Source organism: Alosa sapidissima, chromosome 8 (assembly GCF_018492685.1).
Source record: "Alosa sapidissima isolate fAloSap1 chromosome 8, fAloSap1.pri, whole genome shotgun sequence".
NCBI classification, from domain to species: domain Eukaryota; kingdom Metazoa; phylum Chordata; class Actinopteri; order Clupeiformes; family Clupeidae; genus Alosa; species Alosa sapidissima.
Window position 1 is genome coordinate 5,380,093 of NC_055964.1, and position 19,647 is coordinate 5,399,739.

The 19,647-nt window shown below is 48.8% G+C and overlaps 38 non-coding genes across 38 annotated transcripts; all 38 read right to left on the reverse strand.

The window, feature by feature from the left end:
• Positions 1 to 83: 83 nt before the first annotated feature.
• trnal-caa lies at positions 84 to 194 on the reverse strand. The gene is made up of 2 exons: positions 157 to 194; positions 84 to 129 (listed from the first exon to the last, which is right to left on the reverse strand). It is a non-coding gene; the product is annotated as a tRNA-Leu (tRNA).
• Positions 195 to 1,155: 961 nt separating this feature from the next.
• Positions 1,156 to 1,227, reverse strand: trnac-gca. Its single transcript has one exon. It is a non-coding gene; the product is annotated as a tRNA-Cys (tRNA).
• Positions 1,228 to 1,915: 688 nt separating this feature from the next.
• On the reverse strand, positions 1,916 to 1,987 carry trnac-gca. The gene has a single exon. It is a non-coding gene; the product is annotated as a tRNA-Cys (tRNA).
• A 370-nt stretch (positions 1,988 to 2,357) lies between these two features.
• Positions 2,358 to 2,468, reverse strand: trnal-caa. The gene is made up of 2 exons: positions 2,431 to 2,468; positions 2,358 to 2,403 (listed from the first exon to the last, which is right to left on the reverse strand). It is a non-coding gene; the product is annotated as a tRNA-Leu (tRNA).
• A 961-nt stretch (positions 2,469 to 3,429) lies between these two features.
• On the reverse strand, positions 3,430 to 3,501 carry trnac-gca. The gene has a single exon. It is a non-coding gene; the product is annotated as a tRNA-Cys (tRNA).
• Positions 3,502 to 4,189: 688 nt separating this feature from the next.
• On the reverse strand, positions 4,190 to 4,261 carry trnac-gca. The gene has a single exon. It is a non-coding gene; the product is annotated as a tRNA-Cys (tRNA).
• Positions 4,262 to 4,631: 370 nt separating this feature from the next.
• On the reverse strand, positions 4,632 to 4,742 carry trnal-caa. Its single transcript has 2 exons — positions 4,705 to 4,742; positions 4,632 to 4,677 (listed from the first exon to the last, which is right to left on the reverse strand). It is a non-coding gene; the product is annotated as a tRNA-Leu (tRNA).
• Positions 4,743 to 4,945: 203 nt separating this feature from the next.
• On the reverse strand, positions 4,946 to 5,017 carry trnac-gca. Its single transcript has one exon. It is a non-coding gene; the product is annotated as a tRNA-Cys (tRNA).
• A 369-nt stretch (positions 5,018 to 5,386) lies between these two features.
• On the reverse strand, positions 5,387 to 5,497 carry trnal-caa. Its single transcript has 2 exons — positions 5,460 to 5,497; positions 5,387 to 5,432 (listed from the first exon to the last, which is right to left on the reverse strand). It is a non-coding gene; the product is annotated as a tRNA-Leu (tRNA).
• A 190-nt stretch (positions 5,498 to 5,687) lies between these two features.
• On the reverse strand, positions 5,688 to 5,759 carry trnac-gca. The gene has a single exon. It is a non-coding gene; the product is annotated as a tRNA-Cys (tRNA).
• A 374-nt stretch (positions 5,760 to 6,133) lies between these two features.
• On the reverse strand, positions 6,134 to 6,244 carry trnal-caa. Its single transcript has 2 exons — positions 6,207 to 6,244; positions 6,134 to 6,179 (listed from the first exon to the last, which is right to left on the reverse strand). It is a non-coding gene; the product is annotated as a tRNA-Leu (tRNA).
• A 203-nt stretch (positions 6,245 to 6,447) lies between these two features.
• Positions 6,448 to 6,519, reverse strand: trnac-gca. Its single transcript has one exon. It is a non-coding gene; the product is annotated as a tRNA-Cys (tRNA).
• A 374-nt stretch (positions 6,520 to 6,893) lies between these two features.
• trnal-caa lies at positions 6,894 to 7,004 on the reverse strand. Its single transcript has 2 exons — positions 6,967 to 7,004; positions 6,894 to 6,939 (listed from the first exon to the last, which is right to left on the reverse strand). It is a non-coding gene; the product is annotated as a tRNA-Leu (tRNA).
• A 203-nt stretch (positions 7,005 to 7,207) lies between these two features.
• trnac-gca lies at positions 7,208 to 7,279 on the reverse strand. Its single transcript has one exon. It is a non-coding gene; the product is annotated as a tRNA-Cys (tRNA).
• A 688-nt stretch (positions 7,280 to 7,967) lies between these two features.
• On the reverse strand, positions 7,968 to 8,039 carry trnac-gca. The gene has a single exon. It is a non-coding gene; the product is annotated as a tRNA-Cys (tRNA).
• Positions 8,040 to 8,710: 671 nt separating this feature from the next.
• Positions 8,711 to 8,782, reverse strand: trnac-gca. The gene has a single exon. It is a non-coding gene; the product is annotated as a tRNA-Cys (tRNA).
• Positions 8,783 to 9,156: 374 nt separating this feature from the next.
• Positions 9,157 to 9,267, reverse strand: trnal-caa. Its single transcript has 2 exons — positions 9,230 to 9,267; positions 9,157 to 9,202 (listed from the first exon to the last, which is right to left on the reverse strand). It is a non-coding gene; the product is annotated as a tRNA-Leu (tRNA).
• A 203-nt stretch (positions 9,268 to 9,470) lies between these two features.
• trnac-gca lies at positions 9,471 to 9,542 on the reverse strand. The gene has a single exon. It is a non-coding gene; the product is annotated as a tRNA-Cys (tRNA).
• A 688-nt stretch (positions 9,543 to 10,230) lies between these two features.
• On the reverse strand, positions 10,231 to 10,302 carry trnac-gca. The gene has a single exon. It is a non-coding gene; the product is annotated as a tRNA-Cys (tRNA).
• A 684-nt stretch (positions 10,303 to 10,986) lies between these two features.
• Positions 10,987 to 11,058, reverse strand: trnac-gca. The gene has a single exon. It is a non-coding gene; the product is annotated as a tRNA-Cys (tRNA).
• A 688-nt stretch (positions 11,059 to 11,746) lies between these two features.
• On the reverse strand, positions 11,747 to 11,818 carry trnac-gca. The gene has a single exon. It is a non-coding gene; the product is annotated as a tRNA-Cys (tRNA).
• Positions 11,819 to 12,188: 370 nt separating this feature from the next.
• trnal-caa lies at positions 12,189 to 12,299 on the reverse strand. Its single transcript has 2 exons — positions 12,262 to 12,299; positions 12,189 to 12,234 (listed from the first exon to the last, which is right to left on the reverse strand). It is a non-coding gene; the product is annotated as a tRNA-Leu (tRNA).
• A 203-nt stretch (positions 12,300 to 12,502) lies between these two features.
• On the reverse strand, positions 12,503 to 12,574 carry trnac-gca. Its single transcript has one exon. It is a non-coding gene; the product is annotated as a tRNA-Cys (tRNA).
• A 374-nt stretch (positions 12,575 to 12,948) lies between these two features.
• Positions 12,949 to 13,059, reverse strand: trnal-caa. Its single transcript has 2 exons — positions 13,022 to 13,059; positions 12,949 to 12,994 (listed from the first exon to the last, which is right to left on the reverse strand). It is a non-coding gene; the product is annotated as a tRNA-Leu (tRNA).
• A 203-nt stretch (positions 13,060 to 13,262) lies between these two features.
• On the reverse strand, positions 13,263 to 13,334 carry trnac-gca. Its single transcript has one exon. It is a non-coding gene; the product is annotated as a tRNA-Cys (tRNA).
• Positions 13,335 to 13,708: 374 nt separating this feature from the next.
• On the reverse strand, positions 13,709 to 13,819 carry trnal-caa. Its single transcript has 2 exons — positions 13,782 to 13,819; positions 13,709 to 13,754 (listed from the first exon to the last, which is right to left on the reverse strand). It is a non-coding gene; the product is annotated as a tRNA-Leu (tRNA).
• Positions 13,820 to 14,022: 203 nt separating this feature from the next.
• Positions 14,023 to 14,094, reverse strand: trnac-gca. The gene has a single exon. It is a non-coding gene; the product is annotated as a tRNA-Cys (tRNA).
• Positions 14,095 to 14,782: 688 nt separating this feature from the next.
• trnac-gca lies at positions 14,783 to 14,854 on the reverse strand. Its single transcript has one exon. It is a non-coding gene; the product is annotated as a tRNA-Cys (tRNA).
• Positions 14,855 to 15,224: 370 nt separating this feature from the next.
• On the reverse strand, positions 15,225 to 15,335 carry trnal-caa. Its single transcript has 2 exons — positions 15,298 to 15,335; positions 15,225 to 15,270 (listed from the first exon to the last, which is right to left on the reverse strand). It is a non-coding gene; the product is annotated as a tRNA-Leu (tRNA).
• Positions 15,336 to 15,525: 190 nt separating this feature from the next.
• On the reverse strand, positions 15,526 to 15,597 carry trnac-gca. Its single transcript has one exon. It is a non-coding gene; the product is annotated as a tRNA-Cys (tRNA).
• A 688-nt stretch (positions 15,598 to 16,285) lies between these two features.
• On the reverse strand, positions 16,286 to 16,357 carry trnac-gca. The gene has a single exon. It is a non-coding gene; the product is annotated as a tRNA-Cys (tRNA).
• A 374-nt stretch (positions 16,358 to 16,731) lies between these two features.
• trnal-caa lies at positions 16,732 to 16,842 on the reverse strand. Its single transcript has 2 exons — positions 16,805 to 16,842; positions 16,732 to 16,777 (listed from the first exon to the last, which is right to left on the reverse strand). It is a non-coding gene; the product is annotated as a tRNA-Leu (tRNA).
• Positions 16,843 to 17,045: 203 nt separating this feature from the next.
• On the reverse strand, positions 17,046 to 17,117 carry trnac-gca. The gene has a single exon. It is a non-coding gene; the product is annotated as a tRNA-Cys (tRNA).
• Positions 17,118 to 17,805: 688 nt separating this feature from the next.
• On the reverse strand, positions 17,806 to 17,877 carry trnac-gca. Its single transcript has one exon. It is a non-coding gene; the product is annotated as a tRNA-Cys (tRNA).
• Positions 17,878 to 18,247: 370 nt separating this feature from the next.
• trnal-caa lies at positions 18,248 to 18,358 on the reverse strand. The gene is made up of 2 exons: positions 18,321 to 18,358; positions 18,248 to 18,293 (listed from the first exon to the last, which is right to left on the reverse strand). It is a non-coding gene; the product is annotated as a tRNA-Leu (tRNA).
• Positions 18,359 to 18,561: 203 nt separating this feature from the next.
• trnac-gca lies at positions 18,562 to 18,633 on the reverse strand. The gene has a single exon. It is a non-coding gene; the product is annotated as a tRNA-Cys (tRNA).
• A 374-nt stretch (positions 18,634 to 19,007) lies between these two features.
• trnal-caa lies at positions 19,008 to 19,118 on the reverse strand. The gene is made up of 2 exons: positions 19,081 to 19,118; positions 19,008 to 19,053 (listed from the first exon to the last, which is right to left on the reverse strand). It is a non-coding gene; the product is annotated as a tRNA-Leu (tRNA).
• A 203-nt stretch (positions 19,119 to 19,321) lies between these two features.
• trnac-gca lies at positions 19,322 to 19,393 on the reverse strand. Its single transcript has one exon. It is a non-coding gene; the product is annotated as a tRNA-Cys (tRNA).
• Between the last annotated feature and the right edge of the window lie 254 nt (positions 19,394 to 19,647).

Genomic DNA, 19,647 nt, shown 5'->3' on the forward strand with positions numbered 1-19,647 from the left:
ACCGGTGTCCATTTTGACGTCTTTTCTCGCATAACCACTTCCCTGCGATGGGTCTGTCCATTGCCACTTCAAATAAAAGCCTATGTCAGAAGTGGGATTCGAACCCACGCCTCCATTCGGAGACCAGAAATCCCTTGCCTGAGGAAGGCACTTCGCCTTGAGTCTGGCGCCTTAGACCGCTCGGCCATCCTGACTGGCAGAGCTAAAGTGAGACGAGCTGCTCGAAGCTTGTGTTTTTTGCGGAGGAGACTGAGGAGACACATTTTCAGCAGTCCTTTCATTTTCAGTTGAATCATTTGCTTTCAGGTCACGGAGTGACCAGTTTACCAGGCTGTCACAAAAACGGCGAAACAGTTAGGCAAACGCATTTGCGCACGCCAGCTTGCGTGCATGTTTGAGGGGGCACCAGGATTTGAACCTGGGACCTCTTGATCTGCAGAAATGCTCTACCACTGAGCTATACCCCCTGCACAGCGAGGTGGACCAGACTGTTGCTTATTTTGTATCACACTGCGGCTGAAACGCCCTCAACACTGCTGAACTCAAGCATTTCTTTTACCTGTCTGACTGTCTTCACTCTCTGGAGTGGCAAAGGCACCGCTCTCAACTGAATGCAATTAAACCTTGTGCCAAAATTTTGGGTGGTAGCAAAAATAGTCAGGTCTGTAGTAAAAGAGCAGATTTCATTGTGTTCTGTTGAGTAAAATCAGCTAATCTTCCATGGAGGACTTGGTGTTGGAAAATAGCCAGTCAGCCTCACCGGTGTCCATTTTGACGTCTTTTCTCGCACAACCACTTCCCTGCGATGGGTCTGTCCATTGCCACTTCAAATAAAAGCCTATGTCAGAAGTGGGATTCGAACACAAGCCTCCATTCGGAGACCAGAAATCCCTTGCCTGAGGATGGCACTTCGCCTTGAGTCTGGCGCCTTAGACCGCTCGGCCATCCTGCCTGGCAGAGCTAAAGTGAGACGAGCTGCTCGAAGCTTGTGTTTTTTGCGGAAAAGACTGAGGAGACACATTTTCAGCAGTCCTTTCATTTTCAGTTGAAGCATTTGCTTTCAGGTCACGGAGTGACCAGTTTACCAGGCTGACACAAAAACGGCAAAATAGTTAGGCAAACGCACTTAAGCACGCCAGCTTGCGTGCATGTTTGAGGGGGCACCAGGATTTGAACCTGGGACCTCTTGATCTGCAGTCAAATGCTCTACCACTGAGCTATACCCCCTGCACAGCGAGGTGGACCAGACTGTTGCTTATTTTGTATCACACTGCGGCTGAAACGCCCTCAACACTGCTGAACTCAAGCATTTCTTTTACCTGTCTGACTGTCTTCACTCTCTGGAGTGGCAAAGGCACCGCTCTCAACTGAATGCAATTAAACCTTGTGCCAAAATTTTGGGTGGTAGCAAAAATAGTCAGGTCTGTAGTAAAAGAGCAGATTTCATTGTGTTCTGTTGAGTAAAATCAGCTAATCTTCCATGGAGGACTTGGTGTTGGAAAATAGCCAGTCAGCCTCACCGGTGTCCATTTTGACGTCTTTTCTCGCACAACCACTTCCCTGCGATGGGTCTGTCCATTGCCACTTCAAATAAAAGCCTATGTCAGAAGTGGGATTCGAACACAAGCCTCCATTCGGAGACCAGAAATCCCTTGCCTGAGGAAGGCACTTCGCCTTGAGTCTGGCGCCTTAGACCGCTCGGCCATCCTGACTGGCAGAGCTAAAGTGAGACGAGCTGCTCGAAGCTTGTGTTTTTTGCGGAAAAGACTGAGGAGACACATTTTCAGCAGTCCTTTCATTTTCAGTTGAAGCATTTGCTTTCAGGTCACGGAGTGACCAGTTTACCAGGCTGACACAAAAACGGCAAAACAGTTAGGCAAACGCACTTAAGCACGCCAGCTTGCGTGCATGTTTGAGGGGGCACCAGGATTTGAACCTGGGACCTCTTGATCTGCAGTCAAATGCTCTACCACTGAGCTATACCCCCTGCACAGCAAGGTGGACCAGACTGTTGCTTATTTTGTATCACACTGCGGCTGAAACGCCCTCAACACTGCTGAACTCAAGCATTTCTTTTACCTGTCTGACTGTCTTCACTCTCTGGAGTGGCAAAGGCACCGCTCTCAACTGAATGCAATTTAACCTTGTGCCAGAATTTTGGGTGGTAGCAAAAATAGTCAGGTCAGTAGTAAAAGAGCAGATTTCATTGTGTTCCGTTGAGTAAAATCAGCTAATCTTCCATGGAGGACTTGGTGTTGGGGTCCAGTCAGCCTCACCGGTGTCCATTTTGACGTCTTTTCTCGCACAACCACTTCCCTGCGATGGGTCTGTCCATTGCCACTTCAAATAAAAGCCTATGTCAGAAGTGGGATTCGAACCCACGCCTCCATTCGGAGACCAGAAATCCCTTGCCTGAGGAAGGCACTTCGCCTTGAGTCTGGCGCCTTAGACCGCTCGGCCATCCTGACTGGCAGAGCTAAAGTGAGACGAGCTGCTCGAAGCTTGTGTTTTTTGCGGAGGAGACTGAGGAGACACATTTTCAGCAGTCCTTTCATTTTCAGTTGAATCATTTGCTTTCAGGTCACGGAGTGACCAGTTTACCAGGCTGTCACAAAAACGGCGAAACAGTTAGGCAAACGCATTTGCGCACGCCAGCTTGCGTGCATGTTTGAGGGGGCACCAGGATTTGAACCTGGGACCTCTTGATCTGCAGAAATGCTCTACCACTGAGCTATACCCCCTGCACAGCGAGGTGGACCAGACTGTTGCTTATTTTGTATCACACTGCGGCTGAAACGCCCTCAACACTGCTGAACTCAAGCATTTCTTTTACCTGTCTGACTGTCTTCACTCTCTGGAGTGGCAAAGGCACCGCTCTCAACTGAATGCAATTAAACCTTGTGCCAAAATTTTGGGTGGTAGCAAAAATAGTCAGGTCTGTAGTAAAAGAGCAGATTTCATTGTGTTCTGTTGAGTAAAATCAGCTAATCTTCCATGGAGGACTTGGTGTTGGAAAATAGCCAGTCAGCCTCACCGGTGTCCATTTTGACGTCTTTTCTCGCACAACCACTTCCCTGCGATGGGTCTGTCCATTGCCACTTCAAATAAAAGCCTATGTCAGAAGTGGGATTCGAACACAAGCCTCCATTCGGAGACCAGAAATCCCTTGCCTGAGGAAGGCACTTCGCCTTGAGTCTGGCGCCTTAGACCGCTCGGCCATCCTGCCTGGCAGAGCTAAAGTGAGACGAGCTGCTCGAAGCTTGTGTTTTTTGCGGAAAAGACTGAGGAGACACATTTTCAGCAGTCCTTTCATTTTCAGTTGAAGCATTTGCTTTCAGGTCACGGAGTGACCAGTTTACCAGGCTGACACAAAAACGGCAAAACAGTTAGGCAAACGCACTTAAGCACGCCAGCTTGCGTGCATGTTTGAGGGGGCACCAGGATTTGAACCTGGGACCTCTTGATCTGCAGTCAAATGCTCTACCACTGAGCTATACCCCCTGCACAGCGAGGTGGACCAGACTGTTGCTTATTTTGTATCACACTGCGGCTGAAACGCCCTCAACACTGCTGAACTCAAGCATTTCTTTTACCTGTCTGACTGTCTTCACTCTCTGGAGTGGCAAAGGCACCGCTCTCAACTGAATGCAATTAAACCTTGTGCCAAAATTTTGGGTGGTAGCAAAAATAGTCAGGTCTGTAGTAAAAGAGCAGATTTCATTGTGTTCTGTTGAGTAAAATCAGCTAATCTTCCATGGAGGACTTGGTGTTGGAAAATAGCCAGTCAGCCTCACCGGTGTCCATTTTGACGTCTTTTCTCGCACAACCACTTCCCTGCGATGGGTCTGTCCATTGCCACTTCAAATAAAAGCCTATGTCAGAAGTGGGATTCGAACACAAGCCTCCATTCGGAGACCAGAAATCCCTTGCCTGAGGAAGGCACTTCGCCTTGAGTCTGGCGCCTTAGACCGCTCGGCCATCCTGACTGGCAGAGCTAAAGTGAGACGAGCTGCTCGAAGCTTGTGTTTTTTGCGGAAAAGACTGAGGAGACACATTTTCAGCAGTCCTTTCATTTTCAGTTGAAGCATTTGCTTTCAGGTCACGGAGTGACCAGTTTACCAGGCTGACACAAAAACGGCAAAACAGTTAGGCAAACGCACTTAAGCACGCCAGCTTGCGTGCATGTTTGAGGGGGCACCAGGATTTGAACCTGGGACCTCTTGATCTGCAGTCAAATGCTCTACCACTGAGCTATACCCCCTGCACAGCAAGGTGGACCAGACTGTTGCTTATTTTGTATCACACTGCGGCTGAAACGCCCTCAACACTGCTGAACTCAAGCATTTCTTTTACCTGTCTGACTGTCTTCACTCTCTGGAGTGGCAAAGGCACCGCTCTCAACTGAATGCAATTTAACCTTGTGCCAGAATTTTGGGTGGTAGCAAAAATAGTCAGGTCAGTAGTAAAAGAGCAGATTTCATTGTGTTCCGTTGAGTAAAATCAGCTAATCTTCCATGGAGGACTTGGTGTTGGGGTCCAGTCAGCCTCACCGGTGTCCATTTTGACGTCTTTTCTCGCACAACCACTTCCCTGCGATGGGTCTGTCCATTGCCACTTCAAATAAAAGCCTATGTCAGAAGTGGGATTCGAACCCACGCCTCCATTCGGAGACCAGAAATCCCTTGCCTGGGGAAGGCACTTCGCCTTGAGTCTGGCGCCTTAGACCGCTCGGCCATCCTGACTGGCAGAGCTAAAGTGAGACGAGCTGCTCGAAGCTTGTGTTTTTTGCGGAGGAGACTGAGGAGACACATTTTCAGCAGTCCTTTCATTTTCAGTTGAAGCATTTGCTTTCAGGTCACGGAGTGACCAGTTTACCAGGCTGTCACAAAAACGGCAAAGCAGTTAGGCAAACGCATTTGCACAGGCCAGTTTGCGTGCATGTTTGAGGGGGCACCAGGATTTGAACCTGGGACCTCTTGATCTGCAGTCAAATGCTCTACCACTGAGCTATACCCCCTGCACAGCAAGGTGGACCAGACTGTTGCTTATTTTGTATCAAACTGCGGCTGAAACGCCCTCAACACTGCTGAACTCAAGCATTTCTTTTACCTGTCTGACTGTCTTCACTCTCTGGAGGCAAAGGCACCGCTCTCAACTGAATGCAATTACACCTTGTGCCAGAATTTTGGGTGGTAGCAAAAATAGTCAGGTCTGTAGTAAAAGAGATTTCATTGTGTTCCGTTGAGTAAAATCAGCTAATCTTCCATGGAGGACTTGGTGTTGGAAAATAGCCAGTCAGCCTCAACGGTGTCCATTTTGACGTCTTTTCTCGCACAACCATTTCCCTGCGATGGGTCTGTCCATTGCCACTTCAAGTAAAAGCCTATGTCAGAAGTGGGATTCGAACCCACGCCTCCATTCGGAGACCAGAAATCCCTTGCCTGAGGAAGGCCCTTCGCCTTGAGTCTGGCGCCTTAGACCGCTCGGCCATCCTGACTGGCAGAGCTAAAGTGAGACGAGCTGCTCGAAGCTTGTGTTTTTTGCGGAGGAGACTGAGGAGAGACATTTTCAGCAGTCCTTTCATTTTCAGTTGAAGCATTTGCTTTCAGGTCACGGAGTGACCAGTTTACCAGGCTGACACAAAAACGGCAAACGCATTTGCACACGCCAGCTTGCGTGCATGTTTGAGGGGGCACCAGGATTTGAACCTGGGACCTCTTGATCTGCAGTCAAATGCTCTACCACTGAGCTATACCCCCTGCACAGCAAGGAGGACCAGACTGTTGCTTATTTTGTATCACACTGCGGCTGAAACGCCCTCAACACTGCTGAACTCAAGCATTTCTTTTACCTGTCTGACTGTCTTCACTCTCTGGAGTGGCAAAGGCAACGCTCTCAACTGAATGCAATTACACCTTGTGCCAGAATTTTGGGTGGTAGCAAAAATAGTCAGGTCTGTAGTAAAAGAGCAGATTTCATTGTGTTCCGTTGAGTAAAATCAGCTAATCTTCCATGGAGGACTTGGTGTTGGAAAATAGCCAGTCAGCCTCACCGGTGTCCATTTTGACGTCTTTTCTCGCATAACCACTTCCCTGCGATGGGTCTGTCCATTGCCACTTCAAATAAAAGCCTATGTCAGAAGTGGGATTCGAACCCACGCCTCCATTCGGAGACCAGAAATCCCTTGCCTGAGGAAGGCACTTCGCCTTGAGTCTGGCGCCTTAGACCGCTCGGCCATCCTGACTGGCAGAGCTAAAGTGAGACGAGCTGCTCGAAGCTTGTGTTTTTTGCGGAGGAGACTGAGGAGACACATTTTCAGCAGTCCTTTCATTTTCAGTTGAAGCATTTGCTTTCAGGTCACGGAGTGACCAGTTTACCAGGCTGTCACAAAATCGGCAAAACAGTTAAGCAAACGCATTTGCGCAGGCCAGTTTGCGTGCATGTTTGAGGGGGCACCAGGATTTGAACCTGGGACCTCTTGATCTGCAGTCAAATGCTCTACCACTGAGCTATACCCCCTGCACAGCGAGGTGGACCAGACTGTTGCTTATTTTGTATCACACTGCGGCTGAAACGCCCTCAACACTGCTGAACTCAAGCATTTCTTTTACCTGTCTGACTGTCTTCACTCTCTGGAGTGGCAAAGGCACCGCTCTCAACTGAATGCAATTAAACCTTGTGCCAAAATTTTGGGTGGTAGCAAAAATAGTCAGGTCTGTAGTAAATGAGCAGATTTCATTGTGTTCCGTTGAGTAAAATCAGCTAATCTTCCATGGAGGACTTGGTGTTGGAAAATAGCCAGTCAGCCTCACCGGTGTCCATTTTGACGTCTTTTCTCGCACAACCACTTCCCTGCGATGGGTCTGTCCATTGCCACTTCAAATAAAAGCCTATGTCAGAAGTGGGATTCGAACCCACACCTCCATTCGGAGACCAGAAATCCCTTGCCTGAGGAAGGCACGTCGCCTTGAGTCTGGCGCCTTAGACCGCTCGGCCATCCTGACTGGCAGAGCTAAAGTGAGACGAGCTGCTCGAAGCTTGTGTTTTTTGCGGAAAAGACTGAGGAGACAGATTTTCAGCAGTCCTTTCATTTTCAGTTGAAGCATTTGCTTTCAGGTCACGGAGTGACCAGTTTACCAGGCTGTCACAAAAACGGCGAAACAGTTAGGCAAACGCATTTGCGCACGCCAGCTTGCGTGCATGTTTGAGGGGGCACCAGGATTTGAACCTGGGACCTCTTGATCTGCAGTCAAATGCTCTACCACTGAGCTATACCCCCTGCACAGCGAGGTGGACCAGACTGTTGCTTATTTTGTATCACACTGCGGCTGAAACGCCCTCAACACTGCTGAACTCAAGCATTTCTTTTACCTGTCTGACTGTCTTCACTCTCTGGAGTGGCAAAGGCACCGCTCTCAACTGAATGCAATTAAACCTTGTGCCAAAATTTTGGGTGGTAGCAAAAATAGTCAGGTCTGTAGTAAAAGAGCAGATTTCATTGTGTTCTGTTGAGTAAAATCAGCTAATCTTCCATGGAGGACTTGGTGTTGGAAAATAGCCAGTCAGCCTCACCGGTGTCCATTTTGACGTCTTTTCTCGCACAACCACTTCCCTGCGATGGGTCTGTCCATTGCCACTTCAAATAAAAGCCTATGTCAGAAGTGGGATTCGAACCCAAGCCTCCATTCGGAGACCAGAAATCCCTTGCCTGAGGAAGGCACTTCGCCTTGAGTCTGGCGCCTTAGACCGCTCGGCCATCCTGACTGGCAGAGCTAAAGTGAGACGAGCTGCTCGAAGCTTGTGTTTTTTGCGGAAAAGACTGAGGAGACACATTTTCAGCAGTCCTTTCATTTTCAGTTGAAGCATTTGCTTTCAGGTCACGGAGTGACCAGTTTACCAGGCTGACACAAAAACGGCAAAACAGTTAGGCAAACGCACTTAAGCACGCCAGCTTGCGTGCATGTTTGAGGGGGCACCAGGATTTGAACCTGGGACCTCTTGATCTGCAGTCAAATGCTCTACCACTGAGCTATACCCCCTGCACAGCAAGGTGGACCAGACTGTTGCTTATTTTGTATCACACTGCGGCTGAAACGCCCTCAACACTGCTGAACTCAAGCATTTCTTTTACCTGTCTGACTGTCTTCACTCTCTGGAGTGGCAAAGGCACCGCTCTCAACTGAATGCAATTTAACCTTGTGCCAGAATTTTGGGTGGTAGCAAAAATAGTCAGGTCAGTAGTAAAAGAGCAGATTTCATTGTGTTCCGTTGAGTAAAATCAGCTAATCTTCCATGGAGGACTTGGTGTTGGGGTCCAGTCAGCCTCACCGGTGTCCATTTTGACGTCTTTTCTCGCACAACCACTTCCCTGCGATGGGTCTGTCCATTGCCACTTCAAATAAAAGCCTATGTCAGAAGTGGGATTCGAACCCACGCCTCCATTCGGAGACCAGAAATCCCTTGCCTGAGGAAGGCCCTTCGCCTTGAGTCTGGCGCCTTAGACCGCTCGACCATCCTGACTGGCAGAGCTAAAGTGAGACGAGCTGCTCGAAGCTTGTGTTTTTTGCGGAGGAGACTGAGGAGACACATTTTCAGCAGTCCTTTCATTTTCAGTTGAAGCATTTGCTTTCAGGTCACGGAGTGACCAGTTTACCAGGCTGACACAAAAACAGCAAACGCATTTGCGCACGCCAGCTTGCGTGCATGTTTGAGGGGGCACCAGGATTTGAACCTGGGACCTCTTGATCTGCAGTCAAATGCTCTACCACTGAGCTATACCCCCTGCACAGCAAGGTGGACCAGACTGTTGCTTATTTTGTATCACACTGCGGCTGAAACGCCCTCAACACTGCTGAACTCAAGCATTTCTTTTACCTGTCTGACTGTCTTCACTCTCTGGAGTGGCAAAGGCAACGCTCTCAACTGAATGCAATTACACCTTGTGCCAGAATTTTGGGTGGTAGCAAAAATAGTCAGGTCTGTAGTAAAAAAGCAGATTTCATTGTGTTCCGTTGAGTAAAATCAGCTAATCTTCCATGGAGGACTTGGTGTTGGAAAATAGCCAGTCAGCCTCACCGGTGTCCATTTTGACGTCTTTTCTCGCATAACCACTTCCCTGCGATGGGTCTGTCCATTGCCACTTCAAATAAAAGCCTATGTCAGAAGTGGGATTCGAACCCACGCCTCCATTCGGAGACCAGAAATCCCTTGCCTGAGGAAGGCACTTCGCCTTGAGTCTGGCGCCTTAGACCGCTCGGCCATCCTGACTGGCAGAGCTAAAGTGAGACGAGCTGCTCGAAGCTTGTGTTTTTTGCAGAGGAGACTGAGGAGACACATTTTCAGCAGTCCTTTCATTTTCAGTTGAATCATTTGCTTTCAGGTCACGGAGTGACCAGTTTACCAGGCTGTCACAAAAACGGCGAAACAGTTAGGCAAACGCATTTGCGCACGCCAGCTTGCGTGCATGTTTGAGGGGGCACCAGGATTTGAACCTGGGACCTCTTGATCTGCAGTCAAATGCTCTACCACTGAGCTATACCCCCTGCACAGCGAGGTGGACCAGACTGTTGCTTATTTTGTATCACACTGCGGCTGAAACGCCCTCAACACTGCTGAACTCAAGCATTTCTTTTACCTGTCTGACTGTCTTCACTCTCTGGAGTGGCAAAGGCACCGCTCTCAACTGAATGCAATTAAACCTTGTGCCAAAATTTTGGGTGGTAGCAAAAATAGTCAGGTCTGTAGTAAAAGAGCAGATTTCATTGTGTTCTGTTGAGTAAAATCAGCTAATCTTCCATGGAGGACTTGGTGTTGGAAAATAGCCAGTCAGCCTCACCGGTGTCCATTTTGACGTCTTTTCTCGCACAACCACTTCCCTGCGATGGGTCTGTCCATTGCCACTTCAAATAAAAGCCTATGTCAGAAGTGGGATTCGAACACAAGCCTCCATTCGGAGACCAGAAATCCCTTGCCTGAGGAAGGCACTTCGCCTTGATTCTGGCGCCTTAGACCGCTCGGCCATCCTGACTGGCAGAGCTAAAGTGAGACGAGCTGCTCGAAGCTTGTGTTTTTTGCGGAAAAGACTGAGGAGACACATTTTCAGCAGTCCTTTCATTTTCAGTTGAAGCATTTGCTTTCAGGTCACGGAGTGACCAGTTTACCAGGCTGACACAAAAACGGCAAAACAGTTAGGCAAACGCACTTAAGCACGCCAGCTTGCGTGCATGTTTGAGGGGGCACCAGGATTTGAACCTGGGACCTCTTGATCTGCAGTCAAATGCTCTACCACTGAGCTATACCCCCTGCACAGCAAGGTGGACCAGACTGTTGCTTATTTTGTATCACACTGCGGCTGAAACGCCCTCAACACTGCTGAACTCAAGCATTTCTTTTACCTGTCTGACTGTCTTCACTCTCTGGAGTGGCAAAGGCACCGCTCTCAACTGAATGCAATTTAACCTTGTGCCAGAATTTTGGGTGGTAGCAAAAATAGTCAGGTCAGTAGTAAAAGAGCAGATTTCATTGTGTTCCGTTGAGTAAAATCAGCTAATCTTCCATGGAGGACTTGGTGTTGGGGTCCAGTCAGCCTCACCGGTGTCCATTTTGACGTCTTTTCTCGCACAACCACTTCCCTGCGATGGGTCTGTCCATTGCCACTTCAAATAAAAGCCTATGTCAGAAGTGGGATTCGAACCCAGGCCTCCATTCGGAGACCAGAAATCCCTTGCCTGAGGAAGGCACGTCGCCTTGAGTCTGGCGCCTTAGACCGCTCGGCCATCCTGACTGGCAGAGCTAAAGTGAGACGAGCTGCTCGAAGCTTGTGTTTTTTGCGGAAAAGACTGAGGAGACACATTTTCAGCAGTCCTTTCATTTTCAGTTGAAGCATTTGCTTTCAGGTCACGGAGTGACCAGTTTACCAGGCTGTCACAAAAACGGCGAAACAGTTAGGCAAACGCATTTGCGCACGCCAGCTTGCGTGCATGTTTGAGGGGGCACCAGGATTTGAACCTGGGACCTCTTGATCTGCAGTCAAATGCTCTACCACTGAGCTATACCCCCTGCACAGCGAGGTGGACCAGACTGTTGCTTATTTTGTATCACACTGCGGCTGAAACGCCCTCAACACTGCTGAACTCAAGCATTTCTTTTACCTGTCTGACTGTCTTCACTCTCTGGAGTGGCAAAGGCACCGCTCTCAACTGAATGCAATTAAACCTTGTGCCAAAATTTTGGGTGGTAGCAAAAATAGTCAGGTCTGTAGTAAAAGAGCAGATTTCATTGTGTTCTGTTGAGTAAAATCAGCTAATCTTCCATGGAGGACTTGGTGTTGGAAAATAGCCAGTCAGCCTCACCGGTGTCCATTTTGACGTCTTTTCTCGCACAACCACTTCCCTGCGATGGGTCTGTCCATTGCCACTTCAAATAAAAGCCTATGTCAGAAGTGGGATTCGAACCCAAGCCTCCATTCGGAGACCAGAAATCCCTTCTCTGAGGAAGGCACTTCGCCTTGAGTCTGGCGCCTTAGACCGCTCGGCCATCCTGACTGGCAGAGCTAAAGTGAGACGAGCTGCTCGAAGCTTGTGTTTTTTGCGGAAAAGACTGAGGAGACACATTTTCAGCAGTCCTTTCATTTTCAGTTGAAGCATTTGCTTTCAGGTCACGGAGTGACCAGTTTACCAGGCTGACACAAAAACGGCAAAACAGTTAGGCAAACGCACTTAAGCACGCCAGCTTGCGTGCATGTTTGAGGGGGCACCAGGATTTGAACCTGGGACCTCTTGATCTGCAGTCAAATGCTCTACCACTGAGCTATACCCCCTGCACAGCAAGGTGGACCAGACTGTTGCTTATTTTGTATCACACTGCGGCTGAAACGCCCTCAACACTGCTGAACTCAAGCATTTCTTTTACCTGTCTGACTGTCTTCACTCTCTGGAGTGGCAAAGGCACCGCTCTCAACTGAATGCAATTTAACCTTGTGCCAGAATTTTGGGTGGTAGCAAAAATAGTCAGGTCAGTAGTAAAAGAGCAGATTTCATTGTGTTCCGTTGAGTAAAATCAGCTAATCTTCCATGGAGGACTTGGTGTTGGGGTCCAGTCAGCCTCACCGGTGTCCATTTTGACGTCTTTTCTCGCACAACCACTTCCCTGCGATGGGTCTGTCCATTGCCACTTCAAATAAAAGCCTATGTCAGAAGTGGGATTCGAACCCACGCCTCCATTCGGAGACCAGAAATCCCTTGCCTGGGGAAGGCACTTCGCCTTGAGTCTGGCGCCTTAGACCGCTCGGCCATCCTGACTGGCAGAGCTAAAGTGAGACGAGCTGCTCGAAGCTTGTGTTTTTTGCGGAGGAGACTGAGGAGACACATTTTCAGCAGTCCTTTCATTTTCAGTTGAAGCATTTGCTTTCAGGTCACGGAGTGACCAGTTTACCAGGCTGTCACAAAAACGGCAAAGCAGTTAGGCAAACGCATTTGCGCAGGCCAGTTTGCGTGCATGTTTGAGGGGGCACCAGGATTTGAACCTGGGACCTCTTGATCTGCAGTCAAATGCTCTACCACTGAGCTATACCCCCTGCACAGCAAGGTGGACCAGACTGTTGCTTATTTTGTATCACACTGCGGCTGAAACGCCCTCAACACTGCTGAACTCAAGCATTTCTTTTACCTGTCTGACTGTCTTCACTCTCTGGAGTGGCAAAGGCAACGCTCTCAACTGAATGCAATTACACCTTGTGCCAGAATTTTGGGTGGTAGCAAAAATAGTCAGGTCTGTAGTAAAAGAGCAGATTTCATTGTGTTCCGTTGAGTAAAATCAGCTAATCTTCCATGGAGGACTTGGTGTTGGAAAATAGCCAGTCAGCCTCACCGGTGTCCATTTTGACGTCTTTTCTCGCATAACCACTTCCCTGCGATGGGTCTGTCCATTGCCACTTCAAATAAAAGCCTATGTCAGAAGTGGGATTCGAACCCACGCCTCCATTCGGAGACCAGAAATCCCTTGCCTGAGGAAGGCACTTCGCCTTGAGTCTGGCGCCTTAGACCGCTCGGCCATCCTGACTGGCAGAGCTAAAGTGAGACGAGCTGCTCGAAGCTTGTGTTTTTTGCGGAGGAGACTGAGGAGACACATTTTCAGCAGTCCTTTCATTTTCAGTTGAAGCATTTGCTTTCAGGTCACGGAGTGACCAGTTTACCAGGCTGTCACAAAATCGGCAAAACAGTTAGGCAAACGCATTTGCGCAGGCCAGTTTGCGTGCATGTTTGAGGGGGCACCAGGATTTGAACCTGGGACCTCTTGATCTGCAGTCAAATGCTCTACCACTGAGCTATACCCCCTGCACAGCGAGGTGGACCAGACTGTTGCTTATTTTGTATCACACTGCGGCTGAAACGCCCTCAACACTGCTGAACTCAAGCATTTCTTTTACCTGTCTGACTGTCTTCACTCTCTGGAGTGGCAAAGGCACCGCTCTCAACTGAATGCAATTAAACCTTGTGCCAAAATTTTGGGTGGTAGCAAAAATAGTCAGGTCTGTAGTAAATGAGCAGATTTCATTGTGTTCCGTTGAGTAAAATCAGCTAATCTTCCATGGAGGACTTGGTGTTGGAAAATAGCCAGTCAGCCTCACCGGTGTCCATTTTGACGTCTTTTCTCGCACAACCACTTCCCTGCGATGGGTCTGTCCATTGCCACTTCAAATAAAAGCCTATGTCAGAAGTGGGATTCGAACCCACACCTCCATTCGGAGACCAGAAATCCCTTGCCTGAGGAAGGCACGTCGCCTTGAGTCTGGCGCCTTAGACCGCTCGGCCATCCTGACTGGCAGAGCTAAAGTGAGACGAGCTGCTCGAAGCTTGTGTTTTTTGCGGAAAAGACTGAGGAGACACATTTTCAGCAGTCCTTTCATTTTCAGTTGAAGCATTTGCTTTCAGGTCACGGAGTGACCAGTTTACCAGGCTGTCACAAAAACGGCGAAACAGTTAGGCAAACGCATTTGCGCACGCCAGCTTTTGTGCATGTTTGAGGGGGCACCAGGATTTGAACCTGGGACCTCTTGATCTGCAGTCAAATGCTCTACCACTGAGCTATACCCCCTGCACAGCAAGGTGGACCAGACTGTTGCTTATTTTGTATCACACTGCGGCTGAAACGCCCTCAACACTGCTGAACTCAAGCATTTCTTTTACCTGTCTGACTGTCTTCACTCTCTGGAGTGGCAAAGGCACCGCTCTCAACTGAATGCAATTAAACCTTGTGCCAAAATTTTGGGTGGTAGCAAAAATAGTCAGGTCTGTAGTAAAAGAGCAGATTTCATTGTGTTCTGTTGAGTAAAATCAGCTAATCTTCCATGGAGGACTTGGTGTTGGAAAATAGCCAGTCAGCCTCACCGGTGTCCATTTTGACGTCTTTTCTCGCACAACCACTTCCCTGCGATGGGTCTGTCCATTGCCACTTCAAATAAAAGCCTATGTCAGAAGTGGGATTCGAACCCAAGCCTCCATTCGGAGACCAGAAATCCCTTGCCTGAGGAAGGCACTTCGCCTTGAGTCTGGCGCCTTAGACCGCTCGGCCATCCTGACTGGCAGAGCTAAAGTGAGACGAGCTGCTCGAAGCTTGTGTTTTTTGCGGAAAAGACTGAGGAGACACATTTTCAGCAGTCCTTTCATTTTCAGTTGAAGCATTTGCTTTCAGGTCACGGAGTGACCAGTTTACCAGGCTGACACAAAAACGGCAAAACAGTTAGGCAAACGCACTTAAGCACGCCAGCTTGCGTGCATGTTTGAGGGGGCACCAGGATTTGAACCTGGGACCTCTTGATCTGCAGTCAAATGCTCTACCACTGAGCTATACCCCCTGCACAGCAAGGTGGACCAGACTGTTGCTTATTTTGTATCACACTGCGGCTGAAACGCCCTCAACACTGCTGAACTCAAGCATTTCTTTTACCTGTCTGACTGTCTTCACTCTCTGGAGTGGCAAAGGCACCGCTCTCAACTGAATGCAATTTAACCTTGTGCCAGAATTTTGGGTGGTAGCAAAAATAGTCAGGTCAGTAGTAAAAGAGCAGATTTCATTGTGTTCCGTTGAGTAAAATCAGCTAATCTTCCATGGAGGACTTGGTGTTGGGGTCCAGTCAGCCTCACCGGTGTCCATTTTGACGTCTTTTCTCGCACAACCACTTCCCTGCGATGGGTCTGTCCATTGCCACTTCAAATAAAAGCCTATGTCAGAAGTGGGATTCGAACCCACGCCTCCATTCGGAGACCAGAAATCCCTTGCCTGAGGAAGGCCCTTCGCCTTGAGTCTGGCGCCTTAGACCGCTCGGCCATCCTGACTGGCAGAGCTAAAGTGAGACGAGCTGCTCGAAGCTTGTGTTTTTTGCGGAGGAGACTGAGGAGACACATTTTCAGCAGTCCTTTCATTTTCAGTTGAAGCATTTGCTTTCAGGTCACGGAGTGACCAGTTTACCAGGCTGACACAAAAACAGCAAACGCATTTGCGCACGCCAGCTTGCGTGCATGTTTGAGGGGGCACCAGGATTTGAACCTGGGACCTCTTGATCTGCAGTCAAATGCTCTACCACTGAGCTATACCCCCTGCACAGCAAGGTGGACCAGACTGTTGCTTATTTTGTATCACACTGCGGCTGAAACGCCCTCAACACTGCTGAACTCAAGCATTTCTTTTACCTGTCTGACTGTCTTCACTCTCTGGAGTGGCAAAGGCAACGCTCTCAACTGAATGCAATTACACCTTGTGCCAGAATTTTGGGTGGTAGCAAAAATAGTCAGGTCTGTAGTAAAAGAGCAGATTTCATTGTGTTCCGTTGAGTAAAATCAGCTAATCTTCCATGGAGGACTTGGTGTTGGAAAATAGCCAGTCAGCCTCACCGGTGTCCATTTTGACGTCTTTTCTCGCATAACCACTTCCCTGCGATGGGTCTGTCCATTGCCACTTCAAATAAAAGCCTATGTCAGAAGTGGGATTCGAACCCAGGCCTCCATTCGGAGACCAGAAATCCCTTACCTGAGGAAGGCACTTCGCCTTGAGTCTGGCGCCTTAGACCGCTCGGCCATCCTGACTGGCAGAGCTAAAGTGAGACGAGCTGCTCGAAGCTTGTGTTTTTTGCGGAGGAGACTGAGGAGACACATTTTCAGCAGTCCTTTCATTTTCAGTTGAAGCATTTGCTTTCAGGTCACGGAGTGACCAGTTTACCAGGCTGTCACAAAATCGGCAAAACAGTTAGGCAAACGCATTTGCGCAGGCCAGTTTGCGTGCATGTTTGAGGGGGCACCAGGATTTGAACCTGGGACCTCTTGATCTGCAGTCAAATGCTCTACCACTGAGCTATACCCCCTGCACAGCGAGGTGGACCAGACTGTTGCTTATTTTGTATCACACTGCGGCTGAAACGCCCTCAACACTGCTGAAATCAAGCATTTCTTTTACCTGTCTGACTGTCTTCACTCTCTGGAGTGGCAAAGGCACCGCTCTCAACTGAATGCAATTAAACCTTGTGCCAAAATTTTGGGTGGTAGCAAAAATAGTCAGGTCTGTAGTAAATGAGCAGATTTCATTGTGTTCCGTTGAGTAAAATCAGCTAATCTTCCATGGAGGACTTGGTGTTGGAAAATAGCCAGTCAGCCTCAACGGTGTCCATTTTGACGTCTTTTCTCGCACAACCACTTCCCTGCGATGGGTCTGTCCATTGCCACTTCAAATAAAAGCCTATGTCAGAAGTGGGATTCGAACCCACACCTCCATTCGGAGACCAGAAATCCCTTGCCTGAGGAAGGCACGTCGCCTTGAGTCTGGCGCCTTAGACCGCTCGGCCATCCTGACTGGCAGAGCTAAAGTGAGACGAGCTGCTCGAAGCTTGTGTTTTTTGCGGAAAAGACTGAGGAGACACATTTTCAGCAGTCCTTTCATTTTCAGTTGAAGCATTTGCTTTCAGGTCACGGAGTGACCAGTTTACCAGGCTGTCACAAAAACGGCGAAACAGTTAGGCAAACGCATTTGCGCACGCCAGCTTGCGTGCATGTTTGAGGGGGCACCAGGATTTGAACCTGGGACCTCTTGATCTGCAGTCAAATGCTCTACCACTGAGCTATACCCCCTGCACAGCGAGGTGGACCAGACTGTTGCTTATTTTGTATCACACTGCGGCTGAAACGCCCTCAACACTGCTGAACTCAAGCATTTCTTTTACCTGTCTGACTGTCTTCACTCTCTGGAGTGGCAAAGGCACCGCTCTCAACTGAATGCAATTAAACCTTGTGCCAAAATTTTGGGTGGTAGCAAAAATAGTCAGGTCTGTAGTAAAAGAGCAGATTTCATTGTGTTCTGTTGAGTAAAATCAGCTAATCTTCCATGGAGGACTTGGTGTTGGAAAATAGCCAGTCAGCCTCACCGGTGTCCATTTTGACGTCTTTTCTCGCACAACCACTTCCCTGCGATGGGTCTGTCCATTGCCACTTCAAATAAAAGCCTATGTCAGAAGTGGGATTCGAACCCAAGCCTCCATTCGGAGACCAGAAATCCCTTCTCTGAGGAAGGCACTTCGCCTTGAGTCTGGCGCCTTAGACCGCTCGGCCATCCTGACTGGCAGAGCTAAAGTGAGACGAGCTGCTCGAAGCTTGTGTTTTTTGCGGAAAAGACTGAGGAGACACATTTTCAGCAGTCCTTTCATTTTCAGTTGAAGCATTTGCTTTCAGGTCACGGAGTGACCAGTTTACCAGGCTGACACAACAACGGCAAAACAGTTAGGCAAACGCACTTAAGCACGCCAGCTTGCGTGCATGTTTGAGGGGGCACCAGGATTTGAACCTGGGACCTCTTGATCTGCAGTCAAATGCTCTACCACTGAGCTATACCCCCTGCACAGCAAGGTGGACCAGACTGTTGCTTATTTTGTATCACACTGCGGCTGAAACGCCCTCAACACTGCTGAACTCAAGCATTTCTTTTACCTGTCTGACTGTCTTCACTCTCTGGAGTGGCAAAGGCACCGCTCTCAACTGAATGCAATTTAACCTTGTGCCAGATTTTTGGGTGGTAGCAAAAATAGTCAGGTCAGTAGTAAAAGAGCAGATTTCATTGTGTTCCGTTGAGTAAAATCAGCTAATCTTCCATGGAGGACTTGGTGTTGGGGTCCAGTCAGCCTCACCGGTGTCCATTTTGACGTCTTTTCTCGCACAACCACTTCCCTGCGATGGGTCTGTCCATTGCCACTTCAAATAAAAGCCTATGTCAGAAGTGGGATTCGAACCCACGCCTCCATTCGGAGACCAGAAATCCCTTGCCTGGGGAAGGCACTTCGCCTTGAGTCTGGCGCCTTAGACCGCTCGGCCATCCTGACTGGCAGAGCTAAAGTGAGACGAGCTGCTCGAAGCTTGTGTTTTTTGCGGAGGAGACTGAGGAGACACATTTTCAGCAGTCCTTTCATTTTCAGTTGAAGCATTTGCTTTCAGGTCACGGAGTGACCAGTTTACCAGGCTGTCACAAAAACGGCAAAGCAGTTAGGCAAACGCATTTGCGCAGGCCAGTTTGCGTGCATGTTTGAGGGGGCACCAGGATTTGAACCTGGGACCTCTTGATCTGCAGTCAAATGCTCTACCACTGAGCTATACCCCCTGCACAGCAAGGTGGACCAGACTGTTGCTTATTTTGTATCACACTGCGGCTGAAACGCCCTCAACACTGCTGAACTCAAGCATTTCTTTTACCTGTCTGACTGTCTTCACTCTCTGGAGTGGCAAAGGCAACGCTCTCAACTGAATGCAATTACACCTTGTGCCAGAATTTTGGGTGGTAGCAAAAATAGTCAGGTCTGTAGTAAAAGAGCAGATTTCATTGTGTTCCGTTGAGTAAAATCAGCTAATCTTCCATGGAGGACTTGGTGTTGGAAAATAGCCAGTCAGCCTCACCGGTGTCCATTTTGACGTCTTTTCTCGCATAACCACTTCCCTGCGATGGGTCTGTCCATTGCCACTTCAAATAAAAGCCTATGTCAGAAGTGGGATTCGAACCCACGCCTCCATTCGGAGACCAGAAATCCCTTGCCTGAGGAAGGCACTTCGCCTTGAGTCTGGCGCCTTAGACCGCTCGGCCATCCTGACTGGCAGAGCTAAAGTGAGACGAGCTGCTCGAAGCTTGTGTTTTTTGCGGAGGAGACTGAGGAGACACATTTTCAGCAGTCCTTTCATTTTCAGTTGAAGCATTTGCTTTCAGGTCACGGAGTGACCAGTTTACCAGGCTGTCACAAAATCGGCAAAACAGTTAGGCAAACGCATTTGCGCAGGCCAGTTTGCGTGCATGTTTGAGGGGGCACCAGGATTTGAACCTGGGACCTCTTGATCTGCAGTCAAATGCTCTACCACTGAGCTATACCCCCTGCACAGCGAGGTGGACCAGACTGTTGCTTATTTTGTATCACACTGCGGCTGAAACGCCCTCAACACTGCTGAACTCAAGCATTTCTTTTACCTGTCTGACTGTCTTCACTCTCTGGAGTGGCAAAGGCACCGCTCTCAACTGAATGCAATTAAACCTTGTGCCAAAATTTTGGGTGGTAGCAAAAATAGTCAGGTCTGTAGTAAATGAGCAGATTTCATTGTGTTCCGTTGAGTAAAATCAGCTAATCTTCCA